Source organism: Oncorhynchus mykiss, chromosome 15 (genome assembly GCF_013265735.2).
Source record: "Oncorhynchus mykiss isolate Arlee chromosome 15, USDA_OmykA_1.1, whole genome shotgun sequence".
In the NCBI taxonomy this organism is placed as follows: domain Eukaryota; kingdom Metazoa; phylum Chordata; class Actinopteri; order Salmoniformes; family Salmonidae; genus Oncorhynchus; species Oncorhynchus mykiss.
Genome location: NC_048579.1, coordinates 60,324,133 through 60,344,453, shown reverse-complemented (window position 1 = coordinate 60,344,453; position 20,321 = coordinate 60,324,133). Strand labels below are relative to the sequence as shown.

General features: G+C 46.9%; 1 protein-coding gene across 6 annotated transcripts in view; it reads left to right on the top strand.

The window, feature by feature from the left end:
* LOC110490483 (membrane-associated guanylate kinase, WW and PDZ domain-containing protein 2) overlaps window positions 1–20,321 on the top strand; it is a 278,882-nt gene that overhangs the window by 80,597 nt on the left and 177,964 nt on the right. The window lies entirely within an intron of this gene.

Genomic DNA, 20,321 nt, shown 5'->3' with positions numbered 1-20,321 from the left:
TTGGAGAGCGTTGGCCTACTAATGGAATGTGTGTGTGTGTGTGTAGCAGTGCTCCTAGACAGCATTTAGACTGAAACAGTCAACAGAGATTCAATACTTAGTCATTAGTTTGTTATGTTTAATTGGCAACAATGCATATAGATGAGTATACTGTAGACACTGCATAAGGTTTTCTCATCAAGGTTCTTATCTCCCATGATGTTATGGAGGAGATGGTGTTTAATCCATAACATCACATTTTATTGGTCACATACACGTGTTTAGCAGATGTTATTGCGGGTATAGCGAAATGCTTGTGTTCCTAGTTCCAACAGTGCATTTATATCAAACAAGCAATGTCTAACAATTTCACAACAATACACAGTCTATGTATACAGGGCAGCAGTCTCTAATGTGCTAGTGATGGCTATTCAACAGTCTGATGGCCTTGAGATAGAAGCTGTTTTTCAGTCTCTCGGTCCCTGCTTTGATGCACCTGTATTGACCTCGCCTTCTGGATGATAGCGGGGTGAACAGGCAGTGGCTCGGGTGGTTGTTGTCCTTGATGATCTTTTTGGCCTTCCTGTGACATCGGGTGGTGTAGGTGTCCTGGAGGGCAGGCAGTGTGCCCCTGGTAATGCGTATGGCCTCTGGAGAGCCCTGCGGTTGCGGGCGATGCAGTTGCCGTACCAGGCGGTGATACAGCCCGACAGGATGCATCTGTAAAAGTTTGTGAGGGTTTTAAGTGCCAAGCCAAATTTCTTCAGCTGCCTGAGGTTGAAGTGGCGCTGTTGGGTGGACGATTTCAGTTTGTCAGTGATGTGTGTTCACTCATTTAAGGGTCCTCATGATATTTGTCTATACAATATTTGCTCTCAAAAATGTCAGCTTAGGTGCTATTAACTGTAAGCGTGTTTGTGTGAATGTGTGTGGGTTCATGCATCCTCATGCATTTTTGTCTGTGTGTGTGTGGTTCTGCGTGTGTGTGGGCGCATCTGTGCGTGTGTGCGTTCATAATGTATTACCCTAGCCATGCTATTCCAGCCCAGCTGTCTGTATCCATAATGAAGAGGCATTCTTCAAGGCACGTCAGGGAGATTTCATTAGGCCCATTTTGCCTCTCCTCTGTGGACAGGGAAATGAGAGGTACAAGAAGGCCTATTTGTTAGAGGCGGGCACCAGTGTTATTCTCCCATAACTCCATGAGGTGGGTTTGTGGAGGGAGGGAGGGAGGGGGAATGAAAGAGAGAGCGCTGGCAGTGGATGATCAGAGGAAGTGTGAGTCATTATTCCCGCAGCACAGGAGCTGCATGGCCTTGGACTTCCATTGACTGAAGTGTGTGGTGCTAGGAGAGAGAGAGATGGACAGATGAGAGACAGAGGAGGGACAGGCCCAGTGGAAGTGGGTGGGGGAGTGTGGTGCTAGGAGAGAGAGAGATGGACAGATGAGAGACAGAGGAGGGACAGGCCCAGTGGAAGTGGGTGGGGGAGTGTGGGAAAGGAGAGAGAGAGATGGACAGATGAGAGACAGAGGAGGGACAGGCCCAGTGGAAGTGGGTGGGGGAGTGTGGGAAAGGAGAGAGAGAGATGGACAGATGAGAGACAGAGGAGGGACAGGCCCAGTGGAAGTGGGTGGGGGAGTGTGGGAAAGGAGAGAAAAGAGTGATGACACACCTCATGGGATGAGAGTGAGAGACCAAGAGACCTGTTACTAACAATCTCACCCATATACGTATAGCGCCTTGCAAAACTATTTATCCCTCTTGGTGTTTTTCCTATTTTGTTGCATTACAACTTGGAATTTAAATTGATTTTTATTTGGATTTAATGTAATGGACATACACAAAATAGTCCAAATTGGTGAAGTGAAATTAAAAAAACGGAAAAGTGGTGCGTGCATATGTATTCACCCCCTTTGCATACAGTGCCTTGCGAAAGTATTCGGCCCCCTTGAACTTTGCGACCTTTTGCCACATTTCAGGCTTCAAACATAAAGATATAAAACTGTATTTTTTTGTGAAGAATCAACAACAAGTGGGACACAATCATGAAGTGGAATGACATTTCTTGGATATTTCAAACGTTTTTAACAAATCAAAAACTGAAAAATTGGGCGTGCAAAATTATTCAGCCCCCTTAAGTTAATACTTTGTAGCGCCACCTTTTGCTGCGATTACAGCTGTAAGTCGCTTTAGGTATGTCTCTATCAGTTTTGCACATCGAGAGACTGAAATTTTTTCCCATTCCTCCTTGCAAAACAGCTCGAGCTCAGTGAGGTTGGATGGAGAGCATTTGTGAACAGCAGTTTTCAGTTCTTTCCACAGATTCTCGATTTGATTCAGGTCTGGACTTTGACTTGGCCATTCTAACACCTGGATATGTTTATTTTTGAACCATTCCATTGTAGATTTTGCTTTATGTTTTGGATCATTGTCTTGTTGGAAGACAAATCTCCGTCCCAGTCTCAGGTCTTTTGCAGACTCCATCAGGTTTTCTTCCAGAATGGTCCTGTATTTGGCTCCATCCATCTTCCCATCAATTTTAACCATCTTCCCTGTCCCTGCTGAAGAAAAGCAGGCCCAAACCATGATGCTGCCACCACCATGTTTGACAGTGGGGATGGTGTGTTCAGCTGTGTTGCTTTTACGCTAAACATAACGTTTTGCATTGTTGCCAAAAAGTTCAATTTTGGTTTCATCTGACCAGAGCACCTTCTTCCACATGTTTGGTGTGTCTCCCAGGTGGCTTGTGACAAACTTTAAAAAACACTTTTTATGGATATCTTTAAGAAATGGCTTTCTTCTTGCCACTCTTCCATAAAGGCCAGATTTGTGCAATATACGACTGATTGTTGTCCTATGGACAGAGTCTCCCACCTCAGCTGTAGATCTCTGCAGTTCATCCAGAGTGATCATGGGCCTCTTGCCTGCATCTCTGATCAGTCTTCTCCTTGTATGAGCTGAAAGTTTAGAGGGACGGCCAGGTCTTGGTAGATTTGCAGTGGTCTGATACTCCTTCCATTTCAATATTATCGCTTGCACAGTGCTCCTTGGGATGTTTAAAGCTTGGGAAATCTTTTTGTATCCAAATCCGGCTTTAAACTTCTTCGCAACAGTATCTCGGACCTGCCTGGTGTGTTCCTTGTTCTTCATGATGCTCTCTGCGCTTTTAACGGACCTCTGAGACTATCACAGTGCAGGTGAATTTATACGGAGACTTGATTACACACAGGTGGATTGTATTTATCATCATTAGTCATTTAGGTCAAAATTGGATCATTCAGAGATCCTCACTGAACTTCTGGAGAGTTTGCTGCACTGAAAGTAAAGGGGCTGAATAATTTTGCACGCCCAATTTTTCAGTTTTTGATTTGTTAAAAAAGTTTGAAATATCCAATAAATGTCGTTCCGCTTCATGATTGTGTCCCACTTGTTGTTGATTCTTCACAAAAAAATACAGTTTTATATCTTTATGTTTGAAGCCTGAAATGTGGCAAAAGGTCGCAAAGTTCAAGGGAGCCGAATACTTTCGCAAGGCACTGTATGTATTCACCCTCTTTAGATATGTATTCACTTCCTTTGCATATGTATTCACACCCTTTGCATATGTATTTACATCCTTTGCATATATAAGCATCTCTTTGCATATGTATTCACTCCCTTTGCATATGTATTCACTCCCTTTGCATATGTATTCACCCCATTTGCATATGTAAGCATTCCTTTGCATATGTATTCACCCTCTTTGCATATGTATTCACTCCTTTGCATATGTAAGCATTCCTTTGCATATGTATTCACCCTCTTTGCATATGTATTCACTCCCTTTGCATATGCATTCACACCCTTTGCATATGTATTCACCCCCTTTGCATATGCATTCACTCCCTTTGCATATGCATTCACACCCTTTGCATATGTATTCACCCCCTTTGCATATGTATTCACTCCCTTTGCATATGCATTCACACCCTTTGCATATGTATTCACCCCTTTGCATATGTATTCAGCCCTTTGCATATGTATTCACTCCCTTTGCATATGTAAGCACTCCCTTTGCATATGTATTCACTCCCTTTGCATATGTAAGCACTCCCTTTGCATATGTATTCACTCCCTTTGCATATGTAAGCACTCCCTTTGCATATGTATTCACTCCCTTTGCATATGTAAGCACTCCCTTTGCATATGTAAGCACTCCCTTTGCATATGTATGCACTCCTTTGCATATGTATTCACGCCCTTTGCATATGTATTCACCCCCTTTGCATATGCATTCACTTCCTTTGCATATGTAAGCACTCCCTTTGCATATGTATTCACTCCCTTTGCATATGTAAGCACTCCTTTGCATATGTAAGCACTCCCTTTGCATATGTAAGCACTCCCTTTGCATATGTATTCACTCCCTTTGCATATGTATTCACACCCTTTGCATATATATTCACCCCCTTTGCTATGAAGCCCCTAAATAAGATCTGGTTCAACCAATTACCTTCAGAAATCACATAATTAGTTAAATAAAGTCCACCTGTGTGCAATCTAAGTGTCACATGATCTGTCACATGATCTCAGTATGTATACACCTGTTCTGAAAGGCCCTAGAGTCTGCAACACCACTAATCAAGCGGTACCACCAAGCAAGCGACACCAGGAATACCAAGGAGCTCGCCAAACAGGTCAGGGACAAAGTTGTGGATAAGTACAGATCAGGGTTGGGTTATAAAAAATATCTGAAACTTTGAACATCCCACAGAGCACCATTAAATCCATTATTAAAAATGTGAAGTATATTGCACCTTAACAAACCTGCCGAGAGGGCAGAAACTCACAGACCAGGCAAGGAGGGCATTAATCAGAGAGGCAACAAAGAAAATCAAAGATAACCCTGAAGGAGCTGCAAAGCTCCACAGCGGAGATTGGAGTATCTATCCATAGGACAACTTTAAAGCCGTACACTCCACAGAGCTGGGCTTTACGGAGAGTGGCCAGAAAATAAGCCATTGCTAAAAGTAAAAAATAAGCAAACATGTTTGGTGTTTGCCAAAAGGCATGTGGGAGACTCCCCAAACATATGGAAAAATGTACTCTGGTCAGATGAGACTAAATTTTAACTTTTTGGCCATCAAGGAAAATGCTATGGCTGGCGCAAACCCAACACCTCTCATCACCCCGAGAATACCATCCCCACAGTGAAGCATGGTGCTGGCAGCATCATTCTGTGGGGATGTTTTTCATCGGCAGGGACTGGGAAACTGGTCAGAATTGAAGGAATGATGGGTGGCGTTAAATACAGAGAAATTCTTGAGGGAAATTTGTTTCAGTCTTCCAGAGATTTGAGACTGGGACGGAGGTTCACCTTCCAGCAGAACAATGACCCTAAGCACACTGCTAAAGCAACACTTGAGTGTTCAAGGGGAAACATTTAAATGACTTGGAATGGCCTAGTCAAAGCCCAGACCTCAATCCAAGAACCTATAGTATGACTTAAAGATTGGTGTACACCAGCAGAACCCATCCAACTTGAAGGAGCTGGAGCAGATTTGCCTTGAAGAATGGGCAAAAACTCCTAGTGGCTAGATGTGCCAAGCTTATAGACATACCCCAAGAGACTTGCAGCTGTAATTGCTGCTAAACGTGGCTCTATAAAGTATTGACTTAGGGGGGTGAATAGTTATGCATGCTCAAGTTTTCAGTTTTTTTGTCTTATTTGTTGTTTGTTTCACAATAAAACCTATTTTGCATCTTCAAAGTGGTAGACATGTTGTCTAAATCAAATAATACAACCCCCCCCCCAAAAAAAAAAAAAAATCTAATGCCAAAATGGGGTGAATACTTTCCCAAGACACTGAAAGAGAGAGGTAGGCAAAGGTAGGAATAGATACTTGAGCCAGGATCAGGGGACAGGGGATAGATAGTTGAGCCAGGATCATGGGACAGGGGATAGATAGTTGAACCAGGATCAGGGGACAGGGGATAGATACTTGAGCCAGGATCAGGAGACAGGGGATAGATACTTGAGCCAGAATCAGGGGACAGGGGATAGGTACTTGAACCAGGATCAGGGGACAGGGGATAGATACTTGAGCCAGAATCAGGGGACAAGGGATATATAGTTGATCCAGGATCAGGGGACAGGGGATAGATAGTTGAGCCAGGATCAGGGGACAGCGGATAGATACTTGAACCAGGATCAGGGGACAGGGGATAGATACTTGAACCAGGATCAGGGGACAGGGGATAGATACTTGAGCCAGAATCAAGGGACAAGGGAAATATACTTGAGCCAGAATCAGGGGACAGGGGATAGATACTTGAGCCAGGATCAGGGGACAGGGGATAGATACTTGAGCCAGGATCAGGGGACAGGGGATAAATACTTGAGCCAGGATCAGGGGACAGATACTTGAGCCAGAATCAGGGGACAGGGGATAGATACTTGAGCCAGGATCAGGGGATTGGGAATAGATACTTGAGCCAGGATCAGGGGACTGGGGATAGATACTTGAGCCAGGATCAGGGGACTGGGGATAGATCCTTGAGCCAGAATCAGGGGACAGGGGATAGATACTTGAGCCAGGATCCTTGAGCCAGGATCAGGGGACTGGGATAGATACTTGAGCCTGGATCAGGGGACAGGGGATAGATACTTGAGCCAGGATCAGGGGACTGGAGATAGATACTTGAGCCAGGATCAGGGGACAGGGGATAGATACTTGAGCCAGGATCAGGGGACTGGAGATAGATACTTGAGCCAGGATCAGGGGACTGGGGATAGATACTTGAGCCATGATCAGGGGACCGGGGATAGATCCTTGAGCCAGAATCAGGGGACAGGGGATAGATACTTGAGCCAGGATCCTTGAGCCAGGATCAGGGGACTGGGATAGATACTTGAGCCTGGATCAGGGGACAGGGGATAGATACTTGAGCCAGGATCAGGGGACTGGAGATAGATACTTGAGCCAGGATCAGGGGACAGGGGATAGATACTTGAGCCAGGATCAGGGGACTGGAGATAGATACTTGAGCCAGGATCAGGGGACAGGGGATAGATACTTGAGCCAGGATCAGGGGACAGGGGATAGATACTTGAGCCAGGATCAGGGGACTGGGGATAGATACTTGAGCCAGGATCAGGGGACAGGGGATAGATACTTGAGCCAGGATCAGGGGACAGGGGATAGATACTTGAGCCAGGATCAGGGGACTGGGGATAGATACTTGAGCCAGGATCAGGGGACTGGGGATAGATACTTGAGCCAGGATCAGGGGACTGGTGATAGATACTTGAGCCAGGATCAGGGGACAGGGGATAGATACTTGAGCCAGAATCAGGGGACAGGGGATAGATACTTGAGCCAGGATCAGGGGACTGGGGATAGATACTTGAGCCAGGATCAGGGGACTGGGGATAGATACTTGAGCCAGGATCAGGGAACAGGGGATAGATACTTGAGCCAGGATCAGGGGACTGGGGATAGCTACTTGAGCCAGGACCAGGGGACTCAGGGTTGAGGACAGAGATACTGCAGCTCATGCCAATAGTATTCCATGTCAGTGACCCTGATAGCTTAGCGATGAGATGTGGCCAGCTAATACAGTGCTTCCAGCCCTTAGACAAATTGCCTCTTCTGACTCCAATGTGACTGTGAGAAATCAGCCCCATCGCCAGGTAATCCACCTAGTTCTGATTTGATAGGGGGGTCAACAGTTGAGTGACATTAGTATGGGCCACTCTAATGACAGTGACCTGGGCAGAGCCTATGGTGGGGTGTTTGTTTGCCATACTGTATGCAGTCTGAATGTATGGGGTCTCTCTCTCTCTCTCTCTCTCTCTCTCTCTCTCTCTCTCTCTCTCTTTCTCTCTCCCTCCCTCTCTCTCCCCTACTCTCCCTCTCTTCCCCTCTCTCTCTTCCTCTCTCTCTCTCTTCCCCTCTCTCTCTTCCTCTCTCTCTCTCCCACTCTCTCCCCCTCTCTCTCCCTCTCTCTCCCTCTCTCCCTCTTCCTCTCTCTCTCCCTCTCTCCCCCTCTTCCTCTCTCTCTCCCTCTCTCTCTCCCTCTTGCTCTCCCTCTCTTCCTCTCTCTCCCTCTCTCTCCCTCTCTCTCCCTCTCTTCCCCTCTCTCTCCCTCTCCCTCTCTCCCCTCTCTCTCTTCCTCTCTCTCTCTTCCTCTCTCTCTCTCCCTCTCTCTCCCTCACTTCCCCTCTCTCTCCCTCTCTTCCCCTCTCTCTCTCTCCCTCTCTTCCTCTCTCTCTCTCCCTCTCTCCCTCTCTTCCTCTCTCTCTCTCTCTCTCCCTCTCTTCCCCTCTCTCTCTCCCTCTCTCTCCCTCTCTTCCCCTCTCTCTCTCTCCCTCTCCCTCCCTCTCTCTCCCTCTCTTCCCCTCTCTCTCTCCCTCTCTTCCCCTCTCTCTCCCTCTCTCTCTCTTCCTCTCTCTCTCTCTGTCTCTCTCCCTCTCTCTCCCTCACTTCCCCTCTCTCTCCCTCTCTTCCCCTCTCTCTCTCCCTCTCTTCCTCTCTCTCTCCCTCTCTTCCTCTCTCTCTCTCCCTCTCTCTCCCTCTCTTTCCCTCTCTCCCTCTCTTCCCCTCTCTCTCTCTCCCTCTCTCTCCCTCTCTCTCCCTCTCTTCCCCTCTCTCTCTCCCTCTCTCTCCCTCTCTTCCCCTCTCTCTCTCCCTCTCTCTCCCTCTCTTCCCCCCTCTCTCCCTCTCTTCCCCTCTCTCTTCCTCTCTCTCTCCCTCTCTCTCCCTCTCTCTCTCTCCCTCTCTCTCTCTCTCTCCCTCTCTCTCCCTCTCTTCCTCTCTCTCTCTTCCTCTCTCTCTCTCCCTCTCTCTCTCTCCCTTTCTCTCCCTCTCTTCCCCTCTCTCTTCCTCTCTCTCTCCCTCTCTCTCTCTCTCTCTCCCTCTCTCTCTCCCTCTCTCTCCCTCTCTCTCCCTCTCTTACCCTCTCTCTCTCTCTCTCTCTCTCTCCCTCTCTCTCCCTCTTTTCCCCTCTCTCTCTCCCTTTCTCTCCCTTTTTATTTTTCTTGCTCTTTCTTTCTCTTTCTGATCTTCTCTCCCTTTCTCTATTTCTCTCTTCTCTCTCTCTCTTATCTCTCTCTCTGTGTGTAAAATGTGGTATAGCTTGGAAAATGAATGAATGTGACTCTGGATGACAACATAATGTTTGTTTCCAACTTCAGGGCTGTTTTCCTAAAGAAGTTAAATCTCCTTCGTGATTTGTTTCCTTGCCACGATACTAACAAGAATCGCGATGCTGGTATCCTCCCGGCACGACTACCAATCTACTGTAGCTATTCTTGGCTTCCTTCGCTGCCTGTGATGGCAGTCTACATGTGTGTGGACACAGTAAAGCTCTCTGAAATGGGCTTACCTGTTACTCTGAATAATGCAACTGATTCACAGGATGAAAAGAGCACAGGAGAGACTGTGGTTGTTAAGTGTGACTTATCAGTTGGAGTTGGGAGAGAGACATCATTATAACACTGTATATAGCCATAATATGACATTTGAAATGTGTCTATTTCTTTTGAAACTTGTGAGTATAATGTTTACTGTTAGTTTTGATTGTTTATTTCCCTTATGTTTATTATCTATGTCACTTGCTTTGGCAATGTAAACATATGCTTCCCATGCCAATAAAGCCCTTTGCATTCAGAGACAGAGAGATTAAATATTCTCTCTCTCTCAACTCTCTTTAAAAGAAAAATGTGCGCTCTCTTTGTCTCTCCCTCTCTTCCCCCTCTTTGACATGCCATTGATTGACGTTGCAGCGTGTGTGTGTGTGTGCATGTGCTGCGATGTGGAATGGGAGCATTGGGTTAGAATGGGTGGAGTTAGTGTACCAGAGTGTGTGTTTAATGGTGAGGCTGCTGCCCAGAGGGATATTGAGTGTATGCTAATGAGTAGGGAGGAAAGACCACTGGGGGTGTTTACTAATGAGAAGTGCCCGAAGGGAGGGAGGGAGGGAGGGAAGGAGGGAGAGAGAGATGATCTGATTGTTTGGTACTGGTCAGAGCTGTGTGCCACAGTAGGGGGTCATCCTCTACCTCTCTCAATTCAAAAGGCTTTACCTCACTATCTGATGAGCATGTGCTTGTTAGGCGGGTTGTCAGGTGTCCCTCCCTCCTTTCCTGTCCCTTTCCTGTTATCCTTGTGTTTATGATTGATGGCAGCAATAGAATAATAATAATAATAATGGCTCTTGAGCGCTCCTTCCTTCATGCATTATTCACACTGTCTCTATTAGCACAGAAGCTGCCTAATGAAAGTCAGGTTGACACTGTGTCTGTGTGAGCCTCACGACGGAGTTGGAACAAAGGGCCCCATTGTGGAGCTCTGAGCTGAGGCTGTGTGGGGAGACGAAAGAGTTGTGTGCTCTGTAATAAAGGTGTCTCCATTAGTCAGGCATGTTTGTGCGTGTGCGTGTGTGTGTGTGTGTTACCCACAGCACAGACCTGAGGAGACCTGTTTCTCTGCTCTATAGATCTAAGGCTTGTGCAATCAGCCCTGTCTCACACTATAATTGTACCTCAGGCTCTTCTCTGGTTCTCCTTCTCTCCATCTGGACTCTCTCCCTCTCCTTCTCCCTTCATCCTTCACTCAGCCTCAGGTTAGATCGGTCGAGGCTAGGCGCCCTCCCTCGCATACGCCACAGCGCAGCACGCTCACTTTAGCAGCTCACTTACTCACTAGAGCCCAGCCAGGGTTTCCATGGCAACGACTGTCTCCACTCCCTGCCTGCTTCGAAGGTGTGACGCTTCTCAATGTCGCGCTCTCTTTCTCTTCTCTCTCCCTCCTTCGTTTTCTCTTTCTCTTTTACTCTCTCTCTCTCTCTCTAAACGGAGAAAAAACAGGCACGTTCCTCCAGAAACAGGGACATACAATAACAGGATTGAGGTCATAAAACTGATGTGATTGGCCACGTGGGCTGTCACTCATGGTGAAAGTGAAAAGGGGTTGGGCTCTGTGCCCGGTGGTTTTGAGTGACAGGACGGGACACAGATGTTGATAGGCCATAGTGATCATGAGCTGTGAAGCATTGCTCTTCTGCAGATGTGGCTCCAGAGAGAGCCAGAGAGAAGAGTGCATCTCTCCCCACACATAGAACACGCAACATGGTCATGATCTGTGTGTCTGAGACCCTGCCACATGTTTCCCTGTCTCAGATACTGCATGTGTTCAGCCTAGGGCCACCTTGACATGAAGCTCCCAGTGAGCCATCTGGTTCCTACAACCCACTGGTTGATAATATTGAGCTGATGCTCTGGCGTTGTGGGAAGAGAGTGGGGTTGAGTCATGCTAAGTACTTCTCTTTCTCTAGTGATTTCAACCCTTGACATATTGAGTCTGGAGTGTTGCTTTTTCCAGACTTACTGTATCGTTATAATGATGGATTCTATATCTGAAATGTTACTTGTGGAGGAAATGTCTGTTCCATTCCTGTTCCATTGATTCCCACCTACTCAGTGATAACCTGTATGACTAAGATCCAGGGCAGTGCTGACTGACTCCTCCTCAGTGATAACCTGTATGACTAAGACACAAGGCAGTGCTGACTGACTCCTCCTCAGTGATAACCTGTATCACTAAGACACAAGGCAGTGATAACCTGTATGACTAAGACACAAGGCAGTGCTGACTGACTCCTCCTCAGTGATAACCTGTATCACTAAGACACAAGGCAGTGATAACCTGTATCACTAAGACACAAGGCAGTGATAACCTGTATCACTAAGACACAAGGCAGTGCTGACTGACTCCTCCTCAGTGATAACCTGTATCACTAAGACACAAGGCAGTGCTGACTGACTCCTCCTCAGTGATAACCTGTATCACTAAGACCCAAGCCAGTGCTGACTGACTCCTCCTCAGTGATAACCTGTATCACTAAGACACAAGGCAGTACTGACTGGCTCCTCCTCAGTGATAACCTGTATGACTAAGACACAAGGCAGTGCTGACTGACTCCTCCTCAGTGATAACCTGTATGACTAAGACACAAGGCAGTGATAACCTGTATCACTAAGACACAAGGCAGTGATAACCTGTATCACTAAGACACAAGGCAGTGATAACCTGTATCACTAAGACACAAGGCAGTGATAACCTGTATCACTAAGACACAAGGCAGTGCTGACTGACTCCTCCTCAGTGATAACCTGTATGACTAAGACACAAGGCAGTGCTGACTGACTCCTCCTCAGTGATAACCTGTATGACTAAGACACAAGGCAGTGATAACCTGTATGACTAAGACACAAGGCAGTGCTGACTGACTCCTCCTCAGTGATAACCTGTATGACTAAGAGACAAGGCAGTGCTGACTGACTCCTCCTCAGTGATAACCTGTATGACTAAGACACAAGGCAGTGAATACCTGTATGACTAAGATACAAGGCAGTGCTGACTGGCTCCTCCTCAGTGATAACCTGTATGACTAAGACACAAGGCAGTGAATACCTGTATGACTAAGACACAAGGCAGTGCTGACTGACTCCTCCTCAGTGATAACCTGTATCACTAAGACACAAGGCAGTGCTGACTGACTCCTCCTCAGTGATAACCTGTATGACTAAGACACAAGGCAGTGCTGACTGGCTCCTCCTCAGTGATAACCTGTATGACTAAGACACAAGGCAGTGCTGACTGACTCCTCCTCAGTGATAACCTGTATGACTAAGACACAAGGCAGTGAATACCTGTATGACTAAGACACAAGGCAGTGCTGACTGACTCCTCCTCAGTGATAACCTGTATCACTAAGACACAAGGCAGTGATAACCTGTATCACTAAGACACAAGGCAGTGATAACCTGTATCACTAAACACAAGGCAGTGATAACCTGTGTCACTAAGACACAAGGCAGTGATAACCTGTATCACTAAGACACAAGGCAGCGATAACCTGTATGACTAAGACACAAGGCAGTGATAACCTGTATGACTAAGACACAAGGCAGTGATAACCTGTATGACTAAGACACAAGGCAGTGCTCACTGACTCCTCCTCAGTGATAACCTGTATGACTAAGACACAAGGCAGTGATAACCTGTATGACTAAGACACAAGGCAGTGATAACCTGTATCACTAAGACACAAGGCAGTGCTGACTGACTCCTCCTCAGTGATAACCTGTATGACTAAGACACAAGGCAGTGATAACCTGTATCACTAAGACACAAGGCAGTGCTGACTGACTCCTCCTCAGTGATAACCTGTATCACTAAGACACAAGGCAGTGCTGACTGACTCCTCCTCAGTGATAACCTGTATCACTAAGACACAAGCCAGTGCTGACTGACTCCTCCTCAGTGATAACCTGTATCACTAAGACACAAGGCAGTGCTGACTGGCTCCTCCTCAGTGATAACCTGTATGACTAAGACACAAGGCAGTGCTGACTGACTCCTCCTCAGTGATAACCTGTATGACTAAGACACAAGGCAGTGATAACCTGTATCACTAAGACACAAGGCAGTGATAACCTGTATCACTAAGACACAAGGCAGTGATAACCTGTATCACTAAGACACAAGGCAGTGATCACCTGTATCACTAAGACACAAGGCAGTGCTGACTGACTCCTCCTCAGTGATAACCTGTATGACTAAGACACAAGGCAGTGCTGACTGACTCCTCCTCAGTGATAACCTGTATGACTAAGACACAAGGCAGTGCTGACTGACTCCTCCTCAGTGATAACCTGTATGACTAAGACACAAGGCAGTGAATACCTGTATGACTAAGACACAAGGCAGTGCTGACTGACTCCTCCTCAGTGATAACCTGTATCACTAAGACACAAGGCAGTGATAACCTGTATCACTAAGACACAAGGCAGTGATAACCTGTATCACTAAGACACAAGGCAGTGATAACCTGTATCACTAAGACACAAGGCAGTGATAACCTGTATCACTAAGACACAAGGCAGTGATAACCTGTATCACTAAGACACAAGGCAGTGATAACCTGTGTCACTAAGACACAAGGCAGTGATAACCTGTATCACTAAGACACAAGGCAGCGATAACCTGTATGACTAAGACACAAGGCAGTGATAACCTGTATGACTAAGACACAAGGCAGTGCTCACTGACTCCTCCTCAGTGATAACCTGTATGACTAAGACACAAGGCAGTGCTGACTGACTCCTCCTCAGTGATAACCTGTATCACTAAGACACAAGGCAGTGCTGACTGACTCCTCCTCGGTGATAACCTGTATCACTAAGACACAAGACAGTGCTGACTGACTCCTCCTCAGTGATAACCTGTATCACTAAGACACAAGGCAGTGCTGACTGACTCCTCCTCAGTGATAACCTGTATGACTAAGACACAAGGCAGTGCTGACTGACTCCTCCTCAGTGATAACCTGTATGACTAAGACACAAGGCAGTGATAACCTGTATCACTAAGACACAAGGCAGTGCTGACTGACTCCTCCTCAGTGATAACCTGTATGACTAAGACACAAGGCAGTGATAACCTGTATCACTAAGACACAAGGCAGTGCTGACTGACTCCTCCTCAGTGATAACCTGTATCACTAAGACACAAGGCAGTGATAACCTGTATCACTAAGACACAAGGCAGTGATAACCTGTATCACTAAGACACAAGGCAGTGATAACCTGTATCACTAAGACACAAGGCAGTGCTGACTGACTCCTCCTCAGTGATAACCTGTATGACTAAGACACAAGGCAGTGATAACCTGTATCACTAAGATACAAGGCAGTGCTGACTGACTCATCCTCAGTGATAACCTGTATGACTAAGACACAAGGCAGTGATAACCTGTATCACTAAGACACAAGGCAGTGATAACCTGTATCACTAAGACACAAGGCAGTGCTGACTGACTCCTCCTCAGTGATAACCTGTATGACTAAGACACAAGGCAGTGCTGACTGACTCCTCCTCAGTGATAACCTGTATGACTAAGACACAAGGCAGTGCTGACTGACTCCTCCTCAGTGATAACCTGTATGACTAAGACACAATGCAGTGATAACCTGTATCACTAAGACACAAGGCAGTGATAACCTGTATCACTAAGACACAAGGCAGTGCTGACTGACTCCTCCTCAGTGATAACCTGTATCACTAAGACAGAAGGCAGTGCTGACTGACTCCTCCTCAGTGATAACCTGTATGACTAAGACACAAGGCAGTGCTGACTGACTCCTCCTCAGTGATAACCTGTATCACTAAGACAGAAGGCAGTGCTGACTGACTCCTCCTCAGTGATAACCTGTATGACTAAGACACAAGGCAGTGCTGACTGACTCATCCTCAGTGATAACCTGTATGACTAAGACACAAGGCAGTGATAACCTGTATCACTAAGACACAAGGCAGTGCTGACTGACTCCTCCTCAGTGATAACCTGTATGACTAAGACACAATGCAGTGATAACCTGTATCACTAAGACACAAGGCAGTGATAACCTGTATCACTAAGACACAAGGCAGTGCTGACTGACTCCTCCTCAGTGATAACCTGTATGACTAAGACACAAGGCAGTGCTGACTGACTCCTCCTCAGTGATAACCTGTATGACTAAGACACAAGGCAGTGCTGACTGACTCCTCCTCAGTGATAACCTGTATGACTAAGACACAAGGCAGTGCTGACTGACTCCTCCTCAGTGATAACCTGTATCACTAAGACACAAGGCAGTGCTGACTGACTCCTCCTCAGTGATAACCTGTATGACTAAGACACAAGGCAGTGATAACCTGTATCACTAAGACACAAGGCAGTGATAACCTGTATCACTAAGACACAAGGCAGTGATAACCTGTATCACTAAGACACAAGGCAGTGATAACCTGTATCACTAAGACACAAGGCAGTGATAACCTGTATCACTAAGACACAAGGCAGTGCCGACTGACTCCTCCTCAGTGATAACCTGTATGACTAAGACACAAGGCAGTGCCGACTGACTCCTCCTCAGTGATAACCTGTATGACTAAGACACAAGGCAGTGCTGACTGACTACTGTGCTCATGTTCCATTGGTGTTCACATCATGTACTGTGGCAGGCTGACACATACACACACATACAGAAACACGCCTGTACACACATACATACACACACCTGATTTCTGATGTCACGGAGCCCCTTTTCCTTTCTCTGTGTGAGGACAGTGACAGGCATCATGTAAGTCTCCTTTTAAGTAACAGTCCATTTATTTGTGGCAGTTGATGAGCTATAGTTCCAGTCCCATCATCAAGACAAGATGTTCCCAGAAAGTGTCTTTGAATCACATGCTAATCCCAAGGAATGAATCTTCTACCTCTGTTACTTAAAATACTACCACTACACCGGCTTCTTCCTAATTGTTTGGCATCCATTTTGGCACAGCTGGCAAGGTGGCAGAGCGGCAATATGGGAAACTGCCTCCGACTGCCCGACCCATGAGCCGTATCTCCGAAAGGTCAATGAAAACCCGTACCACGGCCCTTTTTAGAAGGAAGGCTTATCTATCCAAAACGTCTAAAGAGTGGGTTTCTCCCTCCTTTGTGCCCCTGACGTAAGACAGAGTGGGTTTCTCCCTCCTTTGTGCCCCTGACGTAAGGCAGAGTGGGTTTCTCCCTCCTTTGTGCCCCTGACGTAAGACAGAGTGGGTTTCTCCCTCCTTTGTGCCCCTGACGTAAGGCAGATTGGAATCGAGGCTTTTCAGCGAATCAACTCGCGAATCGCCTCCTGGCACAACGTGGCGATGCATCACCAGAAAAGAGGAAATCAACAGATGCGTGTTTTGGCAACAGAGATAGAGGACCACTGTGGAGAGACCTACCGAATTACAGCCCTGTGAAGTCACTCACTGTGTAGAAAGCAAAAACAGTACGTTCCCCATTTCATATCTTGTTTTTGAGGGAACGTTTGATTTTTATCTGATATGGCTTCAAGGTTTTTTTGTGTGACGTCGTTTCAACCAGTTTAGCCTGCCGGGGTGTGTGTCCGTGTGTGTGCGCGCGTGCGCTTTCATTCTCCCATGCACGTGTGTGAGAATTCCCCTCCTCTCTCTCTTAGTTGTGTGTGTGACTGCCGGGGTTAGTTTGGGCTTGGCCTGTCTGTGATTCAGAGGTGAGTAGTTGGTTGTGGACTGCAGTCACTCTGCTCAGATCTGACTCCTGAAGGGGACCTAATGGGGCTGCAGCAGCTATAGCAGTCTGGTAGGACCAGGCCTGTGAGTGGAGCTCGTTATTCCTCTCCTCAGGGTCTCCCTACCTGTCCCACTGTGTCTCTCTGAGTCTTAGGATTTAGTTCAAGCACCGGTGTAAATCCCTGCAGTGTAAAAGGCCCATGAGAACCCCAGCCCAACCCAGCCGCTGGTCCCCACAGGTAGGATAGCCAGAGGATGTTAGTTGGACTGGGTTCAGATATGGCTCCACAGCCATGTGTCTACAGCGTCAATATTCACAGTTCCAGGCGATTATGTCAGAATTGGGCGTTTCAGTGCAGACAGATGGAGGATGGCGGTACGGACACACACTCCTCAGAGGAGCAGAGAGGAGAGGAGCCGATCACTCAGGAAGAAACACACATGACATCCATTATTTAACTCCACTGGACCCTGTGATGCACACACTGATATTTACAATCACACACACTGATATTTACAATCACACACACTGATATTTACAATCACACACACACTGATATTTACAATCACACACACTGATATTTACAATCACACACACTATATGCACAATCACACACACTATATGCACAATCACACACACTATATGCACAATCACACACACTGATATTTACAATCACACACACTGATATTTACAATCACACACACTGATATTTACAATCACACACACTGATATTTACAATCACACACACTGATATTTACAATCACACACACACACTGATATTTACAATCACACACACTGATATTTACAATCACACACACTATATGCACAATCACACATACTGATATTTACAATCACACACACTGATATTTACAATCACACACACTGATATTTACAATCACACACACACACTATATGCACAATCACACACACTGATATTTACAATCACACACACTGATATTTACAATCACACACACTGATATTTACAATCACACACACTATATGCACAATCACACATCCGCACACTCGAAACACACACACACTACTTTCATAGGCCCTCACTTGACTGTCACTTGAATTTTTTCCCTCACCCTCCTTTGAATAAATGAATAGATGAAGTCTCACTTACATTGACATGAAGACAACTTGTACATGTAATCACACTAAGACACCCAAACACTACCACACACACACTCCCACACACATACTCCCACACACATACTCCCACACACACACTCCCACACACACACTCCCACACACACACTCCCACACACACACTCCCACTCCCACACACACACTCCCACACACATACTCCCACACACACACTCCCACACACACACTCCCACACACACACACACTCCCCCACACACACACACACACTCCCACAAACACACACTCCGACACACACACTCCCACACACACACTCCCACACACACAATCCCACACACACATTTGCTCAATATTCTACGTCCCTCCTGAGTGTGTGATTGGTGTGATTTCTGTGTGTGTTGGGACTTGGGATTTGTGTTTGTTTCTGTGTGTGTTGGTGTGTAACAGTGAGTTGGGATTTGTGTTTGTTTCTGTGTGTGATGCCGTGCCAGGTCTTCTGTTGTGTGATATCAGTGTCACTCTGACCAGGCTCACATGACAGATTCACCACCTCCTCCTTGTCCTCTCCTTCCCCTCCTCACCACCCTCCTCCCTCTCCTCTCCTCTCCTCTCCACCCTTCTCTTTCCCCTCTCCTCACCACCCTCCTCCTCTCCTAACCACACTTCTCTCCCCTCCTCACCACCCCTTTCTCTCTCCTCTCCCCTCCTCACCACCCTTCTTTCTCTCCTCTCCTCACCACCCTTCTCTCTCTCCTCTCCTCACCACACTTATCTCTCTCCTCTCCTCACCACCCTTCTCTCTCCTCTCCTCTCCTCACCACCCTTCTCTCTCTCCTCACCACCCTTCCCTCTCTCCTCTCCTCACCACCCTTCTCCCTCTCCTCTCCTCTCCTCTCCTCTCCTCTCCTCTCCTCTCCTCACCACCCTTCTCTCTCTCCTCTCCTCACCACCCTTCTCTCTCTCCTCTCCGCTCCTCTCCTCTCCTCTCCTCACCACCCTTCTCTCTCTCCTCTCCTCACCACCCTTCTCTCTCTCCTCTCCTCACCACCCTTCCCTCTCTCCTCTCCTCACCACCCTTCTCTCTCTCCTCTCCTCACCACCCCTCTCCCTCTCCTCTCCTCACCACCCTTCTCTCTCTCCTCTCCTCTCCTCACCACCCTTCTCTCTCTCCTCTCCTCTCCTCACCACCCTTCTCTCTCTCCTCTCCTCTCCTCACCACCCTTCTCTTTCTCCTCTCCTCACCACCCTTTTCTCTCTCCTGCAGTGTCTCACACTAACAGGCTGTTCTGTTCTGCACCAGTAAAACTAAGACTTGCAGAACTCAAACGTTTCTTTAGCTTGTTGTAAAATAATAATTCCTAGACATAAGTAAGTAAGAATCTAAATGACTTCCTTGGTTAAAATGAAGCCTAATTGCTATGATAACGTGTTGTGTTGAATAATAGAATGTATGGACCTATATGAACTTCAGTCTCCTCCCATGGTCAGTGTCTTCCCTCCAGTCCTGTACTGAGCTGTAGTACAGAGACAAGGCCACAGTACAGTACAGTACAGAGCTGTAGTACAGAGACAAGGCCACAGTACAGTACAGTACAGAACTGTAGTACAGAGACAAGGCCACAGCACAGTACAGAGCTGTAGTACAGAGACAAGGCCACAGCACAGTACAGAGCTGTAGTACAGAGCTGTAGTACAGAGACAAGGCCACAGTACAGTACAGAGCTGTAGTACAGAGACAAGGCCACAGCACAGTACAGAGCTGTAGTACAGAGACAAGGCCACAGCACAGTACAGAGCTGTAGTACAGAGACAAGGCCACAGCATAGTACAGAGCTGTAGTACAGAGACAAGGCCACAGCATAGTACAGAGCTGTAGTACAGAGACAAGGCCACAGCATAGTACAGAGCTGTAGTACAGAGCTGTAGTACAGAGACAAGGCCACAGTACAGTACAGAGCTGTAGTACAGAGACAAGGCCACAGCACAGTACAGAGCTGTAGTACAGAGACAAGGCCACAGTACAGTACAGAGCTGTAGTACAGAGACAAGGCCACAGCATAGTACAGAGCTGTAGTACAGAGACAAGGCCACAGCATAGTACAGAGCTGTAGT